At 39.6% G+C, this 20,047-nt stretch overlaps 1 protein-coding gene across 2 annotated transcripts in view; it reads right to left on the bottom strand.

Annotated features, from left to right (window-relative positions):
- LOC145979782 (UDP-glucose 4-epimerase-like) overlaps positions 1 to 7,809 on the bottom strand; it is a 72,029-nt gene extending 64,220 nt beyond the window's left edge. The window contains exon 1 of one of the 2 annotated variants that reach the window (XM_083112762.1): positions 7,673 to 7,809. The gene's annotated coding sequence lies outside the window, so the exon portion shown is untranslated. The remainder of the gene's footprint in view (positions 1 to 7,672) is intronic. The other variant, XM_083112761.1, reaches the window with a different exon arrangement.
- Positions 7,810 to 20,047: the final 12,238 nt, after the last annotated feature.

Here is a 20,047-nt window from a genome sequence, read left to right as displayed (position 1 = left end):
CAGCACCAGGGGGCACATGGGAAATCCCGCCTTCTGCTTGCGGAAAGTTGTAAGCCGTCTGAATGTTGCCTTACAAATTTCTGACCGCGGAGGAGCAGTGCCTGCCCTATATTCCTTGGTGCCTGCCTATCTGGATGGAGAAGAGCAAGGAATATAGGGAGAAGAAAGGGCCAAACCCTAGGTTTGTAAACCTACGGCCACAGGCTTAAAGCAGCGTGGCAAACCTCATGTTTAGAAAAAGTGTTGTTCATGGACGTCGGCAGGATTTCTTTCCACCAGGAAGGATTAAGCAAAGTATTTTTTTCAGGGGTTGGGGTAAACTAGGTATATTTCCCTTCTCAAAATATACTAATTCAATTTGAAGTTAACATTTTTCTGCAACGCCCTTACAATAATTAACAATTTGATGTGACTGAAATGAAATTGTATGTGTGAAAATGGTTGACATTCATTTTTCAGGAAGTGTCTCCTTGCCTTGCCCCTTCTGGACATCCATGGTGTCGTTTAAACTCCGAAATTATGCTACATACTACTAAATTGTTCTGTGATTTTCATATTATTAATATTAATTTATAACAAAAACATAAATATAAATTCAAATGGTTCAACCAACGGCATGGGTTCGACGTTATACGTGAAAAGTTTGAGAAAATTCAACCACAACGAAAAGTGGCCCTCTTGTTTTATTTATATCCCCAACTTACAAATGACTTTTTAAACTTGTGCGAGATTTAGCACCATTATGCTTGCGTTGGTTTCACTGAATACGCGCCAGCGAGACACAGGTCCTGCAAGAGGAGGAGGGGCTCCAGCGTTGTCGGGTATGAATGGTTGACTGCAAAGGAAATTTGAGCCGGTGGTGCTTCAAGGAGTTGTTTTTTTTTCAGGAACAGGGAATTCTGAAACAGAAATCTAACAGGAAGGGGAAAAAGGAGAAACCTAAAAATGAGCGGGATACGGAAAACTAGATACACATTTATGTGCTAAATTCTTGTTTCTATTTTTAGCCTGTAGGAGGGCATAAACATCAGAAATATTAAGATCTCTGTTTTCCGTTTATGTATGAACTCAGCTAGTAATAATTGAGCTAAAAAGTGCAAAAATAAATAAATAAATGTTAATGAAAGCTGAAGATTGAACCAATTTTACAAATCTCATGTCAAATGTAAACCAAATATTATTAATTACGTAGTCTGTGATTCAAACACTTCTCGAACAGCGTTCGAAAAGCCTGTTTATGATCTATTAGGTGCTAGATTTGCTTTTACAGTATCCTAAGAAAGCACTTACATGTCCTTTGATAGAAATTTCTGGATATGTCCCTACGATTACTGAGCATTTCTTTTATAATTAATATTGTATTTTTTTATTAAATATAGGGAATTTTAAGTCAAGAGAGGGAATTTATTTATATCCGAAAGGGATATTCCCCTCACAGTCCGAAAGATCACTGCTTTGAGCAGTGACCAATTTTGGATCTGGTTTCTTTTTGTTTCCCCGTTCTTGTTGTCGAGGTATTGCTTTTGCGAATTCCATCTATTGAAAGCGGACTGTCGGCCCTGTGCTGTTGTGTGATAGTGAAGTGCATTATGGAATAAAATTAGTGTAATTGTGCGGTGGGGTGGAGAACTTGTTGAAGACGCCGTTATCCAGTAAGGATTTCGCTGCCAAAAAGAAACTTGTGGATGTAGGTAGGCCCACCCCTTCCCTCTTTAGCAGACATAGCAACAGAAACGAAAAATAAAGTGCGCCGATTTTGTGATTCTGGGTACGAAGCTGATACTTGGTTATGCGGTTGTAAAAAGTATTCAACACTTTTCTGTTTCCTTCTGTTTTCGTTTCTTTATTATTATTAATTCTATCTAACTTTGCATATTTTTCTCGTTACGTTACTCATTGTGATAGGAATAAGACTGACTTCAGTTGAAATGTAGGAGATACACAGCCTAGCAAAGAAAACACCAATCCCAAGGATTTATCCAGAATTTTTAATTTGGTGAAAAATTCCAGGGTAGTGTTCTGAAAAAATGGGGGGGGGGGGTCGATGTGTGTGGATAAATCACTAACCATGTCAGCCCAAAAAAAAGCACAACTGGAAATAACCTTCATCATGATAGGCTTACACTGTTGGAATGTTCACGCTCCGCCACTGGGTGTGTTTCACCTACGTCACAAACAGTTGCATTGTGGGATCGATCAGCCATGATTGCGGCCGGCTCTCGTAAACATACGGAATTCAAGCGACCGGGCGGGAGATTTCAACCTTGTGCCGTATTCAGTTGTTTAACAGAAACTCACATTCATCCTCGAATTTTCCGAGAAAGAACAGAAGGTGCGCTTCACGGCACGGAAATCGATAATTATTGTTGATCAGAAGATACCGCGTCGTCTGGTTGGCGAAAGTAAATCGTGCCAACATTAATGAACAAAGCTGATATTACAGTGTGTGCAGTGAACATTTCCTCTCAGGTAAGTTTATATGCCACCTTTCTCTGGGACTTTTAGTACAAATGGATCGAAGTGGTGTGTTTAATCATACTTGCAATAGTTTTTTGTTTTTTTTGGTAGAAAAGTGCTGATACTTCCGATAAGTTTGATGATAAAAACGATAATATTCAAAGTTTAATTCATCTTCATAATTGTACGTTTGTACTTGATTATTTATTATATTTCGTTCGTTAAAGCAAACTGTTATTAATTGTTATTCGATCCATGAGAAAATGTGCCGGTAGTAGGATTTGTGTACTGTCACGGAAAAAGAACTGCTATCAAACTATCCCAAATTAATTGATTGGTTTGGTTTATTTTACTTCGCTTTTATGACAGTTTTGGCTAATCGTGAAGACGGGGCTGAGTGATGATATGTTGAAACTGATAAAAGCAAAACTTGTCAGAACACCAATGTTCAGCCTGGGATTCGAACCCGGGACCCCTCGCATCGTAGCGCACTGTGTTAACCACTCTGCCACGGAGGCCGGTATATCCGAAATTGTTAAAGCAAGGAGTGAAATTACAGTTTTTGAGCAACTCAACATTTTAAATTACAGCGCTCGAACAAACCTTAAAGGGAAACAGAGACAATAATGGCAGATCCTTGAAAATATTAGTAAACCTGTACTGGATGTAAATATTTCAAGCCGAATCCGAACCACTAATAAATACGAAAACGAATTGCTTCCAGGTAGCTGGGTCAAGTAATTAAACACACGTGAACTATAATTAGGGTTGGCCAAAGGTTTAGGCCCCTTTTCATTTCGTTATCGTCCAGTTCATATGGATCTACACCGCAAAACTTCGCCTTTTCTCCATATCTTTTTGTGTCGACTGCGCAAAGAGCTTGAACACGAAAAATTACCGCCATTTTCAGATGACAACATTGTCATTAATTATACGCATGTTTTACCGAAATTTTACACAGTACTAACAATAAACGTACAGTTGGCGCAGGTGTAACGAACGCTACGTGCAAAGAGAATGGATCCCATTTTCCTACGTGATGGGTATTTCCTTGCAGACGACAAACAACTCGGCCGCAAACATGGAGGCGGTGCGAATTCTAACGTCACATGAAACCCACCTATAGCTGCAGAATATCGTTTAATAACGGCGATAAGGTTTATCTACACTAAATTTCTATGTGAAAGTGTTATCATATAGTGCAATGGACGTCTGGAAGGGGGGCAAGGATGGCTACACTCTCCCCTTAGAAAACGAATGTCAACCTAAAAGTATATATTTCACACGTATAATTTGATTTATCACAGTAATGTACATTAATTATAATAATTATTATCATGGGGTTGCAGGAACACGATAATTTCAAATTCAAGTGGTGTTTTCTTGAGGGGGCAACACTATTATCGGGGTAATATGTCTCGTTTAACCCCTGAAAAAATATCTTACTTGCCCCTCCGTGGAAAAAATATGCGGACGTCCATAATCATGAGGGGTAATTGCCCCCACCCCCTTATGCTGAAAAATGAAATTGTAGATATTATCTTTTACCTTAAGGCAGTGGTGCAGCAGAGATTCTTTCTTGGAGATTGTGGGGCTGCGAGCTTGATGCAGTCAAGCCAAATATTTCGTGAATATTTTCAACTTTTTCTTTGCTTTATATACTAATTTTTATCTTTTAAACATATACATACACAGCCATGAAAAAAAAATGCTGTTTTGGAAACTGTTTAAAGGACAGTAAATACTCCCCCAAAAACCACCCAGGGGTCCCGGGTTCGAATCCCGGCCTGGGTATAGATGTTTGCGAGTGTCCATTCATTAATTTCATATCATCACTCATCCCCATCTTCGCAAATTTGCAAAAGTGACAAAGAAAGCGAAGTAAAATAAAGCAAGTCAATCGATCAATCAACCAAAAAACCACCCCCTTAGCTACGCCCATGTTTCAACGGAAAGTCGCTCACATTTTTCTAAACTCTTAATTTCGAGGGGAACAAAGGTATCCAGACCCCTCTTAACCAAATGGTCAGTGTTCTCCAAGCACGTAGCCAGGGTGGAAGGCCCGTCCAAAATCCTATGAATATCTAATTTAAATAGTGTAATATAGTGGTATTTAATTTTATTTCCTTAGCAGGACTAGACCTCTTGTATAATAAGTTGTAGGATAGTGAGAAATTCATCTTCAGGGCTTCTCCCCCACTTTTTCGCCTTTAGATGGCGGGTGTGATAAGTAGTTAGCTCCCTCGTCGAAATAAAATTCTGGTTGCGGCCTGACGTTCTCCTGCTTGATGCAAGCGATCGCGGTTATATTCCAAGTGGAGCTCGAAAGTGAGATTTGGAATTGGAAACTATAGGAAGAAATAGCATCGGACTCTGGTCTTGCGAGAAAGGTATAAAGCTGCGATTAGAATCGATACTGAATAATCAATTAAAACGAGGTTGAAATAACTTGGCCTTGGGTTTACATGTAGTGGACCTCAATTTTATTCATATTCAATGATGCCCTTTAATTTAAGTACGTCAAAATTATATAAAATTTCATGAGAAAACTCAGAACTTTGGCGGGCCCCTAAACCTCGTCACCCCTTCTTCGCCACAATTCGGAACTTGCGGCTGTCTCCCACTCTTGATCTATTCGGTCGTGGGACGAAAATACCCTAGTTAAAGGTACGATCCCAGCATCCGCCTGATATGGCTGAACAAAACAGTATAAAAACCTCAATCAAGATAGCCGGACACGGGAATTAAAACCTGTGACCTCCCGAAAAAGCCAGCCAGTGACTTATCAGGACAAGTGAAGGCAAAATAAAATACCTCCTTTGGCCCGACTTTTGTCGAACACAGGGAAAGGTGGCAAAATACAGAAAATAAGTCATAAATAACCTTTCCCCTAATGGAAATCCTGGGCACGTTACTGACCAATCTAAATTCGTTCGCTGTATCTTAGACGCAACTTCGCGGGCCAACATCATATACCGGTACGTCATTAATCTGTACACATGTTATCTAACTACCGAAACTAGATAAAGGTGGAGTATGCTCAGGTGAAACTATTATGCTTAAGCTAAACATATTTCTTTGGGGGGGAGTAAGTTTTATATTTTTGGCATAAAAAAACAAATGCATACCTTCAAACATTCGTCTGAATAATTACTTTTTTAATTGATTGATTGATTTGCTTCACTTTACTTCGCCTTTTGTGCCACTTTCGGCTAATTTGCGAAGGTGGGGATGAGTGATGGCATGATGAAATTCATGAATGGACACTCACAAACATCCAGGCCGGGATTCGAACCCGTCTTTTTTATTGAGTTCAATTGCCAAGACATAGTCTCGTGACAGCCTCCTTCTCCCAAACTATGGTTGTATGCTTCTCCGGAAGATCGAGGGTCTAGACCGCCCAAACTTACAACTGACCCTCCGATAATTCTCATTGGACATAAAAGTATGTACATAACTTGTACAAAGAAATGATGTATTTTAACCCTTTCTGTAATTAAACCAGTTACTCGGGGACGACTGGCCTCTTGATTAGCGCCAAAAACTTACTTATGATTACATAAGCGTGGCTATTTGTTTGTACGAGTCCACTTTATGCACAGAAAAGTTAACCGAGACTGCACCTTCAGTCTAAAGTGGAATCCGAACCGCTATGTGCCTCCACCGGGTGCGTGGTTGTGTATGTTAAAAAGAGTTGGATATTTATTGTTGACAAACTAATTGCTTCCTATATTGCAAAATCATGTAGCAATTAAGTTATTTTGATGTCATTAATGTGTAGGTATTATTAAACACATACCTTCAATAAACGTGTTTTTTAACAATATTTTAAATGTTTTAAAAGCAAGGCTATAATTTGTCGTTACTAAAACCGTAAAATCTATTACATGGTCGCGCTTTTTATTGCAAGGTGGAAAATAAGAGAACCAGGGTAGAAAGACGAGGGGGGGCGGAAAAAAAACACCTCGCCCAGGTGAAAATTATATCTTAAACCGCCCCTGTACTTACGCCAATGGTTATTATCACTGGTCTTAAAAAAAAACATATTTGGCGTACATCCTAAGATACAACCGTACTGCAATCATGGAGTTTGGGAACTCGAGATAGATAAATATTTATATTTATGGGGAAAACATAGTCAGAGGAAAGTATACAATGATTTATCCACTACCCCCCAGTTTATGTCAACACCCCCTATTTTTTTTACAACAGTGCAAATTATGGGCAATTTTGGTGCTAAATCTACCTTTGCACGGTGCACCCCTCCTAAAACCGACCGATGGAAAATTCTGGATAAATCCACGCGTAAACGTAAATACGTAAGCGTATCACTGAGTGCTGATATTAAAACTAGCGGAAAAACACAACTTTGTAATTAGGTGAAAAAATTCAAGTATACGTTGAACTGCGTGCGACTCGAAATGTATGCAGTACAGCACATAGTGTATTGCTTCCTTTACTGCAAAGTGACGCATTAATCAAGGTCACGGTCCCCTTGACCTTGCTTTTCGTCCTCTTTATTCTTGTAAATCAATTTATTCAGCTTACAGAATATATTAATGGTGAAAAGACGTCTGACATTACCGCCTATGGAGATACACGTTTGGTCACTCATTGAATAGCCCTACAAATTGTCACATGAAAATTCAACACTTAACAGATAACAACTTCCTCCACTGTTATCTGCGACAAATCCATTCGTCTGTCTTTTCATGCAACGACTTGATTGCTAGAAAATCAACGTTGACATCATAGGAAGGGAAGCGCATTGCTTTTGCTGTTCGTGCATTCAGTCCACGGCGAACGTGGTGAAAGTTGTTGAAGATGTGCTAACACCTTGGGCTCAATGATAATAATGACGCAAGGGCAAAACACACACACAAGACACCGGCAACACTGTTTTAATTTCGCTTTCTTAGGAAAATTACTTTTTGTGTTTATGCTGTACACTAATGATCAATTGTTGTTGATCAGTTCTTCTGACGTCTTTACCAGTACTTTAAGCAAAATATAAAATTAAAGAACGTTATACAGTATCTTATCGTCAGTTGTAATTATATGGCTTCACCAAACCACTTGCTGGAACTTGGAAGTCGACCAGCAGACGACAACAATACCATCCACGCAGCACAATTCGAAATTGATTGGTATTACGTTTAACTTATCAAGCATTAATATGTTAATGTAAGGGGCAATAAATAAGATCATGACTTACCTCAAACGCCTCTTTTAAACTGAAAGTCAACACCAACTTGTAGAGCAGTCCAAAGCCACTGATTCTATTTTGTCACAAGAGGCACTGATGACGCCCCCGTTGTACAACGTGACGTATCCGCAATGTTGCCACGTCTAAGGAAGACAACGTCAACATTCAACATTACGTCCAGACGAAAAAAGCTGGCTCGCTTCGTGACCTCCACTAATGTGAGAGAAAAGGCCTTCCAACTAGCGCCAGTGCTCGGCGTTGTCAGCAAATAATGCAAGTTCTGAGAATACCGTCTCTGGTGGGCATAAGTTTCCTTGTGGGGAAAATGCAATGAAACAGCACGTAAATGCAAACGTAAGTCGACAGTTAACCAACATAAGATTAAAAATGTTCAATTTTTCAGTTATTCGCCCACTACATTATAATTACGCGTATCATGATTCATCTGTTAAGGAATGTAAACACTCGAAAACAGTGCATAATGCCTCTAGGGCTGTAGACGAGTGCGTTGACATCACCTTGTCTTTCCAGTTTTTAGATTCCTCTAGGCTTACGCATTTCTTGTCGTAGCATTGTCAAGGTCGACAAACTCCTAGCTATTTCCTAAGTTTTTTCCCTTCATAATTGCCATTCCTTTATGTCGCACGTTCTTTAATTTTAGCTTTGTAGAATATTTCCTTCGTACGAACAGACCTGCACGGAATATTTGTATGTATTGTCTTACTTTGCGCATCTTTTCTGCTACTTTTGCTAGTAATCACAATGATAAGAATTAGTTTAAATTTAGGAAAGGACACTCACCTGTGACCAGGAATTGTATTTGGAAAGAGCGAATTTCATTTGGGGTCTACCTTTCGAACTATGTGAGGGTTTGTATATTACTTGTTTCATTTCATTGCCATAATTGATTTCATCTTCGCAATTAGAGGTTCATCCAGAATGTTTCTTCTCGGGTTGTAAAGGTAAACTTAGAAAATTACAACAAACTGAAAATTCTCTCAGGATATTGAGGAAGTTTTGGGGGTAGGTTAGGTGGATAAATCACTGGCGACCATCAACGTAATGTAAAAATATTCGAAGTAAAACGAAAACACAAAGGGACAGGAATTTATTCTCGAGAATGACATGCCGCTTCAGTGGACGGTTGCGCTTAATAATAGGCTCAAACATGGGCGTCGCCAGAAATGTTTGTAGGAGGTAGGGAGGTCAGGCCATTGTTAAAACTTCAGTCTGGCGTGCCCAAGGAGGGGGTGGTGGGAGTTATAACCCCCCTTTGGCCCAGTATTCCTAAAAACAGAACATCAAATGCAGGAAAAGATGGGGAAAAGAGGGTTGACTACTAAAAAATTTATATCTAACCCCCTCCTTTCGAAAATCCTGGTAAAACATTATTAGCATTAATAATAACAATAGTTATTATTAGCATGTTTATATTTTTTACAATAATAACTATTATGAATTAATAAAGAAATAATTTATCACAAATTATTATTATTGTATCCTTGGGGAGGCTTTTGAGTGAATATCCAGCACAACTATTTTTCAGTTATCATTTTACATTTCATCAGGTTAGTCTACTGAAATGTATAGTTATTCCATGGACGTCCGCAGAATTTCTTGCAGGGAGGGGCAAGGACGTTTTTTTTTTCTCAGGGGGCAAACAAGGCACATTTTCCCCAATAATAGTGTTGTTCCCTCAAAAATCATTGCTTAAATTTGAATTTATCATGTTCGTGCAATAATTAACACATATCATTTTGGCTGAAATGAAATTATATGTGTGAAATATATAATTTTTTGTTGACTTTCATTTTCCAGGAAGGCCTCCATTTATACAGAAATCTGTGACTGTCATCATGCAAATTTCCTTCGCATCTCCATCAAAGGTCAACAGCTCCCAAGTATTGGGAACGAAGGGGAGTTTCATTGCTTCGGTCGGGGATAGAATGTACTAGTGTAGGCACTGTGATTGAATATTGTGCATTTTTTGTGTGATATAAATATCTGTATCTTGTATCATCTAAAGCAGTGTGGAGTGTGTGAGGGATGATTTCAGTACTAGTCAATTAACACTTCAAGAGATATTTTAAAAGATGTAGAAAAGTGTACTATTTGTGTGATATTTATACATTTAATGCAACGTAATGACCCCCCCCCCCGCACACACACACACACACACATAACATACCTTCATTTAAGAACGGTTAAATTTTTGAAAAATGGAATTGGTTTACAAAGCCCCCCTGGAGATCAATTCTAGCTACGGTCCTGTATTTGAACATAATTTCAGATCTTAGCTACAAGAATAAAAAAAGCTTTTTGCTATGTTGTAGCTTGAAATGAACGATGCCAATTTCCAGGGGAGCGGGTCGAGACGGACCTGTTCGACCCCCTTCCCTCCCGACATCCAAGATCTCACAATAGGAAATTTAGGTTTCGAGTTATGGACTCGGCGTCAGGGATGTATCCAAAAAAAAAAATATCTGAGGGGTGTAAGTTGGCATTTAGGAAGTATAAGGGTAAATTTAGAGTAAAATTTTCCATAAATCGGACCTTTGTGAAAAAAAATAGGGAGCATTAAGGAAATTGGGGGGGGGGGGATATTACAAGGATGTCTGGGCGTTCATTTCTGAAATACCTTGATCAAGAAAAAAAGGTGACACTCCCGAGAGGGCGGATAGAAAGGATATGAATTTTATTTATTTATTTTCTTAGATGAAATAGTTACCTCGTGCAGTGGGGCCATGGAGGGCACTATTACCTGTGGCGCAACAGCGCCTACCTACCGACTGCCAGCTTCACCAGTTACGGGGTGACGTGTGGTCAGCACGAGGAACCTCCGGTCGTTGTAGGTTTTAATGACCGGGTTACGCTACTCATTCGTAGCTCTCCAATTTCCTCACGATGGCCACCGGTCCCATACAATGGCCTAAATCTCAAGAGAAAAGTTTTTACGCTTCAAGGAGACTCGAACCTACGTCCGTACCATAACCTGCGCTCAAAGCATGACGCCTTAAGCAAGGGCGTATTTAGGGAAGGGGCCCAGGGGTCCGTACCTCCCCGAAAGTCTAAGTACTAAAATTACATAATTAAAATATACTTGTTGAATATTTGTTGTAATATTAAATTCTTTGACTATTTGGCATTAATTTACTTGCCAGGACAGATATTTTTATACAAATTTTGGCGATCTTAACTTCATCTAAACTAGAAAATGAATAGGCCTACATGCTGTTATACCGTCATGTATCAATAACAATACAATATTAATTAATTTGCATATTGTAATTAATGTTTTTAAAATTAAATTTAATACAATTATAGTATAAACATTATTTTTTATTATTTCTGAGACACTTGGTTCGGACCCCTCCGAAATATATACTGCTGGGCAAAAAAAACCGGACACCGTAATATTTCACATCTGAATTGCAATTACTTATGAATTACGCTCTCAGTTAAGTATTGAACAATATTTATTTCACTTTCGCTGGCTTTTTAAAGTACAAAGGCTGTCGCAGAGAAGGTGAGACAGATTTTTTCCTGGCTTGGCAACACTGCCTATGGTTTAGGCACTACTCACGTCGTGTAGGATGACTCATTCTGTTTCCGTAGCAAGTTGTCACATGTTGCGAAACCACGTTAGTGAGCAGCTGTGTTGATTTACGTGGAACGTGTTTCGTTTACCCCTCCAGGTTTTTGTGTATAACATTGCTTTTCGAGATGAGTATTCAAGATGAACAGCGACATGCCATAAAATTTTGTTGGCGTTTAGGTAAAAGTGCTGCGGAAACATATGCAATGTTTCAACAGGCATATGCCGATCAAGACAGACTGAGTAGAGCCACAGTGTACCGATGGCACAAGTTGTTCGAAGATGGGCGCGAATCGGGCGCTTTGCTTCCACATCCTGGACAAAGACCGTCCGTGATTAATGAGACGCTAGTGAATACTGTTGCAGCAATTATTCGTGATGATAGGCATATGTCCGTGAGAGCGCTAAGTGCACATTTGCGCATATCGAAGGACACCGTCTACCGAATTTTGCGTGATCATTTGAAAATGAAGAAGGTTTGCTGCGCATGGGTACCGCAATTTCTTACAGCAGAACAGATGCAGCAGCGCGTGGATGTTTGCACCCAGTGGAAGAGACGTATGGAAGATGAACCCCTCATTCTGGATCGAATCATAACTGCCGATGAAACATGGATCCATTCCTTTGACCCGCGTACAAAACAAGAAAGCAGCTCATGGAAGTCGCCACAGTCGCCTCGCAAGAGAAAGTGCGGCAACTGAAGAGCGCAGGTAAGGTGATGCTAATCGCATTTTGGGATCGAAGAGGCATGGTGTACCAACACATTGTCCCTCCCTGGCAAACGGTGAATGCAAAGTATTAGCAAAGAGTCATTGAGACTCTGCGCCAGCACGCAGCAAAAAAGAGGCCGCATTTGAAGAACTCCTTCATATTGCACCACGATAACGCACGTCCGCATACCGCGCGGGCTTTTCAGGATTACGCGACGAAGAGAAAAATAGAAATTTTCACGCATCCAGCATACAGCCCGGACCTTGCACCCTGCGACTTTTGGCTATTTCCACTTTTAAAGGCCGCTTTACGTGATCGTCACTTCATGACGAACAAAGAAGTGATCACCGCGGCGCAATTTTTCTTCAGTTCGCTACCTGACGACGAATTTTCAAAGACATTCACAAAGTGGTAGGAGCGTATGGACGCTTGCTTAGCTGTCAATGGTGCCTATTTTGAAAAAAGATGTACGTCTACTCGACATGGCTGATTCTGAATAAAAATTTTGTGGTTTGTAATATTTTTGTTTCATTTTAATGATTCTTGGAGGGGTCCATGTACATGCTTGTCTTTTAACTGCTATGCAGTCACGACTTTTTGACCTATTGCGCTCATTTTGATCTCAATCGGCAGCTAATGAACCATATTTTCACCCTCGTACATTTGCTAGCCAATGGAGGTCGCTGTTTTCCTATACAGGAATTAGTCTCACCTTCTCTGCGACAGCCTTTGTATATACCATAGAATAAATATATCAGCTTTAACATGCACAATAATTTCTGCAACATTTAGTTAGCCTTCGAATCAGAATGCATGCGTTATCACAAAAAATGCAAGTGTCCGGTTTTTTTGTCCAGCAGTGTATTTCGAGATACGTGCCTGGCCTTAAGCTAAACGCCCACTGAGACGCGGAGAAACGTGGCAACAGCAACAAAAACGATGCATGCTTAGGCCGGGACTTGAACCGGTGAACTTCGGTGGCGAGCTGGAAAGTCGACTGGGCATCCAGCCGGTGTAATAAATACGCACTGAAAACCACCAGTTTCTCTCTCCCGTTCTTTTAGAGATATGCTTTCTTAGGTAGCCTACAGACCAGGGCTTAAAGTGGACCGGAACAGTGTTCCGGTGTTCCGGGCGGGAACACACAGGAACTCCGTTCCGGCAAATCATATTGGTGTTGGAACTCAGTTCCTGCTGCGACATTGAACATCCATTTTATGTAATACACTAATCACAAAGTCAATTCTTTGTTTAATTAATTCTTGTCAATAATAGATGGAGAAAAAAAGAAAGCTTTTGTACTAAATTTGTCTCCTGTCGGTAGGCCATGGGCGTAACTTGGGGCCTAATTTTCAAGGGGCAGAATCAAACTTGAGGTCTAATTTTGAGGGGGCTAAATCAGACTTGAGGCGGCAGAATCAAACTTGGGCCTACTTTTTAGGAGCTAAATAAGACTTTGGGTCTAATTTTGAGAAGGCAGAATCAGACTTGCGGTCTAATTTTCAGGGGGCAGAATCAAACGGTCTAATTTTCAGGGTGCTAAATCAGACTTGGGGTCTAATTTTGAGGAGGTAGAATCAAATTTGTCTAATTTTGAGGAGGACCAAATCAGACTTGGGGCTAAATTTTGAGGGGAAGAATCAAATCTGGTGTTTTACTTTGGGGGGAAGAGGTTCGAAAAGTTTTCCATCTCATAAAAATAGCGTCCAGAATTATTTTGTAAATAACTGTGACATTAGCTAAATCACAAATATTACTCTTTATTACTTTGCTCCCCTAACGTGTAAATTTTAATAAACCTGGAAATGTTTGGGGGGCAAGTGCCCCCTTGCCCCCGCCAAGTTACGCCTATGCGGTAGGCGGTCCAAAAATTTAGAGAAAATAATATATTTTGGTCAGTGATGTTCATTTAAGATGTTAATGACAACTTAATTACCTGAAATGAGAGACGCGATAGTTCTTGTGTTTGTATATTTACTTTGGGACGCAATATTAATAACAATTATTTATATGATGAGCACGATTTGTCAACCAGTTAAATCACTATGATAAAATAGGTGATACAAAATTACAATTATAAAAAAATGCAATGGACCCTACAATCATATGCATCATCACAAGTCCATATTGTAGCTTTTAGGCCAGTCAATAAGGGGGTTCAATAAGGGGGTTCAATAAGGGAAAAAATCAGGGAAAGCTGGAACGAATTTTATCTTCTTCTTAAAAGGGTTCTTGCATTTTACGGCAAAAGAGGTTATGACAAAAAATAATCTACAGAAAATTCTCTACAAAAAACGTTCTGTGCATTTTTCTTCTAGGATGCGCCGTTTGGTGCTAGATGAGGGAAAAATTTTACATTTTTTCCTGCCCCGTTTTGCAAGTGCGAAACTCACGGAAACATTTTTAACATGACATTTTGTAGTTTTTCTCTTCTATAAATCTGGACTTATTACATTTGTTATTTCTTACTGAATGTCATTTAAGAGTTCAAATGCTTTTATCATTGCATGCAGTACTTTATAGGAAATAGTTTAGTGTCACTTGTGTGCAGGGTGCAAAATCACTGCAGATTGGTTGGGGGGAGGGGTGAAGAAGCAGATAGACACACACACACAATATATATATATATATATATATATATATATATATATATATATATATATATATATATATATATATATATATACACACACACACACACATATGTATATATATGTACCAATTATTACATAATTAAATTATATTATAAAATATACAATAATTCAATTGCAAATTGAAGATTTAAATATACTACAAATGCTATGAACAATGATTTGCTTGACTAGGAGGAGGGGTAAGAATTAAAACACGTTAAGATGATAATAGTTTCCTACAAAAAATTGACATGTAAATCGTATTACGTGTTTTATTAATATATTTATATACTATGCGGTAGCTGACGAAAGGTGATGAGAAATGGAGAGGAAATAGCAAGTCTGACTAATTTATGTGCCTGGGAATTGCTGGGTTCAGTGTCCTTAGAGATGAGGTTCTCTGTTGTCCGCTCTTTGTGCATGTTTTCGATATTATTCAGTAAAAGTATATTCCACTCCCAAACCAATCTTTTGTGTGTGTTGTTGGAACAAAAACTCTCCCCCCTGGAAACGTTTGGTGGGGGGAAAATTTCAGGACAAGTTCGCTGGTGGGGGGGGGGAATTCCCCCCTGGGATTTCGCACCCTGCTTGTGTGCAGTAGATACTTATGTTTAGTCTGAAAGAGAAAACTCCGAAAGGAATACATTGACTTTGTCCAAAAAGGTTATTTCACAATAAAATGCCCTTGGACATTCAAGGGGTCCCAGGTTCTATACCGGGTGAAGGCACATTGCACAGTGGTTTGGAGTCCACATTAACCTGTAGATCCAGTCTCGATTAGCCTATCTGTGCATAGACTTAAAAACAACAATTCAAACCACAATGAAACTATCAGAAAAGTTTTGGTCTGGGATCCGGTCAGATATGACAACCAATTCTTTCCCCTTAGAATTTTGCAGCTTTGATTTTACATACAGGTGCGGTCGGTGCGAATCAATAAACCCTGATGGGAAGGGGTAAGGAGCAACCTATTATTAAATCTCCTCTTTTCCATCCGCAACTACATTGCACGGACGCAAGGACTCCGAACCAGGGGGGCAAGTGGAGCTTGAGCCTTCTAGTTAAAAAGTTGGTGGGAAAAAATTCGAGATGAAGCGGTGGTCTAGTGGGTAAGGCGTCTGACTGCTATGCGGAGACTCTGGTTTGATTCCCAAGGTGGATGTTCTAAGGTCGGAATTTTGAGGCCGAAACGTTCATTTAATTAGTGCAAAAATATTTTTCCAATTATTTTCAAAACGAAACACAAGTTGGAAAAAATATAGTCTCATTTCTAACATGCGGCTCCTGGGCTCACCAAGCCTTAAATGAATTGATCTGAAAAGACATGTAAAGTTCAGACTGATTTAATTCTAATGCAATACCAGGTATTATACCAACTGCTATGATAATTACAGATCAAAATATCTAATTTTAAAGCTGTTCGCGTAGCGTGGCGACTTGCCCCATATTTGACACCTCGGCCCTCTCCAACCATGCAACCATACACTAAATTCTTCGTTGAAAACTTGAGCCTAGAAATGCTCTAAAATTACTGATACTTTAATTTCTTAATCTCTGAATAGCAGTCTGGGATTTGAAAATATCAGTAAAAGGTGAAATAATCGTTTTTGTACGCCATTTTACAAGCAGAAATGTTCTATATGTTGAAATATGAAAAATATAGCGCTTACAAAATAAAATATACTTTATTGCCCCAATCTCATCGTCTGCCTTCACGATTAGCCAAAAATGGTAGAAAAGTGAAGTAAATAAACTAAATTTATCATTAAATTATTTCCTTTTAACTCTTTCATTCATGTAATTCTTCTTTAGCATGAGACGTTTTTGTTAAAATTATAGTTTAAGAAACATGGATTTTCTCTATACGTTTGGACCATGGGCATCCGGAAGAGAGGGCAAGGGGGCCGTGCCCCCCCCCCCTGGTATATGAAAGTCAACCAAAAATTGCATATTTCACACATATAATTTCATTTCAGTCACAATAATATGTGTTAATTATTGCACGAACATGATAAATTCAAATTTAGGCAATATATTTTGAGGGAACAACACTATTATTGGGGAAAATGTGCTGCCTAGTTTGCCCCCACCCCTGGAAAAAATACCTTCCTTGCCCCTCCTTTGAAAAAATCCTGTGGACGTCCATGGTTTGCACGTGTATTTAACCCCCTTTTAAAAGTAGCGCATTTTCAGTTGTTACTAATCATTAAAGGAATGTCTCCCTGAATGCGAAGATCGAGTACCAGGCAGGGATGGGAATTTGTGGTAATTATCCTAAGACCTAAAATTTCAGTTTTCATGTTTTAAGCGCCATTCAATGGAATTATAAGTAATAAAATATTCCGGGGCCTTCTCTTATCTTTTATGAAGCATCGCCATTGTGAATATTCATATATTCAATAACTAATATATATTTAATATTTATGTAATAAATATATAGCTATAACAATAAAATGAAATAAGCTATTTAATAATTACTATATAAGGTGGGTGTGCGCAATTTCGCCATGTTTTCAATTCTGCCAGATACCTGTATTTCCCAAAACGTCGGCCTAAGTCGGCAGATGGTGCTACTGTATAGGTAGGTAGCGCACGCTGATCGTGTTTTGTCTCATTTTGATGGGGAGGAGCTAGACGGAAAAGACAGGCAGCCATTGTGTGTGCGAGACGTAGCGTTGTTATAAGATCGAGAGCAACAAAGTGCGGTCCTTTTGTCCAGGAAGGAGGGTTCGAAGCTATGTAGCAAGTATTGCATTGTGAAGACGAACGCTTTCTGCCTACAATGATATGTGTAGTGTTGTGTCGTATACATTGAGAGTCATATTTTCACCCCATTTGTGTAGTCATTGGAAGTGCTTGCAATTTCGCCATGTATCGCATGCCTACCTTCCTATTTACAAAACTGGACTTGTATCCAAGATGGCGGCTTTCAAGATGGCCGCCGTCAAGGGCACCCCCCCCTTATGACTTCCCCCTAGGCCTAATGTGGTCACACATGGTTGTTATTCATCAATTTCCACTAAAACGATTTTTACAAGGGGTGGTAAGGGACTTTTGGCCCACCCTGTATATTATGTATGTCATTACTATCTATACTTTTTTCATTATATTCATGGGGTGAAAATATGTTTGTTTTGTAGCGCGGTTTGTCCTGTCCCCTCTGTTTACAGTGGGTGGCAAAATTGTGTACAGGGTGTATGCAATTTCGCCAGTTGCAAGGATTTTTTCTTTTGTCTTTTGAAGTACCTGATTAATAGCGCATGAACGTGATTTTTTTTCCACACATACCGTAACATATATACTATCAATTTCCAGTACAGACGTTATCATCATACTTATCAGGAATTTGTAACGGTCGTTCAAAGCTTAACGTGGCGAAATTGCGCACACCTACCTTATATATGATTGATTTGAAAACCTGCCCCCATTCCAAAATAAGTTTCGACGTCCCTGACTGACTCAGTCTAAGTGGATTTTTTTGTATGACTACTACTTTATAGATAAAACAGACGAGCTGTATGTCCATGAAGAAAAGTCTCGTACATCAAGGGATAAGCAAGACTTTCAGTTCTCTTGTCAGCGATTCTCATTTCGCCCACTATTCCCTGATTTTGATGGTACACAACCAGGAGTAACAAGGCATAAGAAAACCAACCTTTCCGATGCTCATGTGTCATGATGTTGGAAAGTCTTCAATGTTGAGTTTGAGTACCAGGTGTGCCGGTTAATAATTCTTAACTGATCCGAAAGAAAACAAGTGTATCTGGGGAGAAAGGTAACAAATGCTTTATTCAAAGTATGCGTCATGGCTAGTTATACATTGTGCCCATCTGTCCGTCAAATTGTGGATGCCCTTCCAGAAAAATCGTTCACATTTTGAAGTGATCCAGTCAGCAAGTCATTGTTCGACATCTTCGTAATTGTTCGACATCTTCGTAATTGTTGAAGTGTTGCTGGGAAAGTGAGTGCGACATCGATGAAAACAAGTGGTAGTCCAAAGGGGCTAAGTCTGGTGAGTATGGCGGGTGGGGCAAGAATTCCCAGCCAAGTACAGAAATGGTTGTCGTGCAGCAAAATCACTTTTCTGTGTCTTATTGCCCAATCTGGGCACTTTTCGATCAATGCATGGTTCAAATTGATTGAGTTCTTGATGGTAGCGAACGGCATTCACTGTTTCACCTGGTTTCAGAAGCTCATGGTACACCACACCCTTCTGATCCCTACAAATGCACAGCATTATCTTCCTTCCGAAGCGATTTGGTTTTGCGGTCAATGTTGAAGGTTGTCCTGGGTTAACCCATGACTTTTTGCATTTTGGGTTCTCGAAGTACATCCATTTTTCGTCCCCAGTCACTATCCGATGCAAGAAAGACTTTCTTTCATGCCGAGAAAGCAACACTTCACACACCGTTTTTCGCTTTTCCATTTGTCTGTCGTTCAGATGATGTGGAACCCATTTTCCTGTCTTCTGGATCTTTCCCATGGCATGAAGACGATCAGATATGGTTTGGCGACCAACATTTAACTTCTCTGCCAGTTGTTGTTGTTGCATTTGCATATCGTCTTCGTCCAACAGTGCTTGCAATTTGGAGTCTTGGAATTTTTTCAGCTGGCCCAGGTGATCTTTGTCTTTCAAGTCAAAATCACCACTTTTGAATCGTCGAAACCAACACACACACGTGTCTTGCGTTAGGACATTGTCACCGTACCTTTCCACAAGGATAGGATGGCTTTCACTCGCATTTTTCTTTTGATTGAACAAGAAAAGCAGGATGTGCCACACATGCTCCTTATTTGGTTTGAAGTTCAACATGTTTCCCACACAAACCCAATATCACGATCACGATCACTCGGTTGCACATCCACGGTATTTTGACAGGTACTGTCCTGGCAACACACTGACGTAACAGTTGAGACTGTGCACCAACCCTTGCTTCCAGCGGCGAAATTAAGAATTATTAACCTGCACACCTGGTATTCGGCAAATGTCAAGTTTGAAGGAAATAAAGAGAGATAATCACTGGAGCGGTCACATCTGAAGTGAAAATCAGAGATGTGTTGTATCCAGTTGATACAGAGTAATTATTTAAAATATGAGTAATATTTTACTAAAAAATCACAAGACAGATTCAGAGAAAACTTTAAGTACAAACTTGCCCCGTACCCAGGAACGTAGCCAGGGGGAGGGCTAAAGGATCCTCCAAATATCTAATTTAAATCATGTATAGTGGTAATTTCTTTAATATACTGAGAAATTCATCTTCAGGGCTTCTACCCCCCCCCCCTCTACCCATTTTTCTCCTTTAGATGGCAGCTGCTGATGAAGGATGAGCCCCTCCCGAAATAAAATCCTGGCTACGGGCCTGCCCGTACCCATTATAACTGATGAGGTAGGGGTGTGAAGAACCAAGAAGCCTTCTCTTTCTGTTCCTCAGAAAGTATCAC

Source organism: Lepisma saccharinum, chromosome 26 (assembly GCF_977018435.1).
Source record: "Lepisma saccharinum chromosome 26, izLepSacc3.1, whole genome shotgun sequence".
In the NCBI taxonomy this organism is placed as follows: Eukaryota; Metazoa; Arthropoda; class Insecta; order Zygentoma; family Lepismatidae; genus Lepisma; species Lepisma saccharinum.
Note: the sequence above shows the minus strand (reverse complement) of the source record. Positions and strands in the feature narration are given on the sequence as shown.